The sequence below is a fragment of the Phaethon lepturus genome, unplaced genomic scaffold, assembly GCF_000687285.1.
Source record: "Phaethon lepturus isolate BGI_N335 unplaced genomic scaffold, ASM68728v1 scaffold32878, whole genome shotgun sequence".
Lineage (NCBI taxonomy): Eukaryota > Metazoa > Chordata > Aves > Phaethontiformes > Phaethontidae > Phaethon > Phaethon lepturus.
This window is the reverse complement of record NW_010558848.1, coordinates 1,177-1,555: the sequence shown is the minus strand read 5'-3', so window position 1 is coordinate 1,555 and position 379 is coordinate 1,177.

Genomic DNA, 379 nt, shown 5'->3' with positions numbered 1-379 from the left:
CCCGGAGCCCCGCCGCTCCGCCCGGAGCCTTTAGCGCCGACGGTTTTGGGCACAATAGCCGTATTCGCAATAAATGGGGGTCGCGGCACCGGTTCCCTTTGGCCGTCGGCGCCTGCATCCTAAAATCCCCTTTAAGCGGGGAAATGGCAGCCCCAAGCTCTGCTCAGCTCCCACGGGGGAAACCGAGGCACGGCTCTGCCCCAAGCGCGCCGGGGGAGCATCTCCTCTCCTTCCATCCTGAGCACGAGGCTCCTTTGGGGAAAACAAATTATCCGGCTTTTTTTCTTAAACCATATCCCTGACTCTCGCCTTTTCCCAAGCGGACGAGCCCGGAGCCAGCCCCGTGCCAAACCCCAGGCAGCTGGGAAGGGAGGGAGCC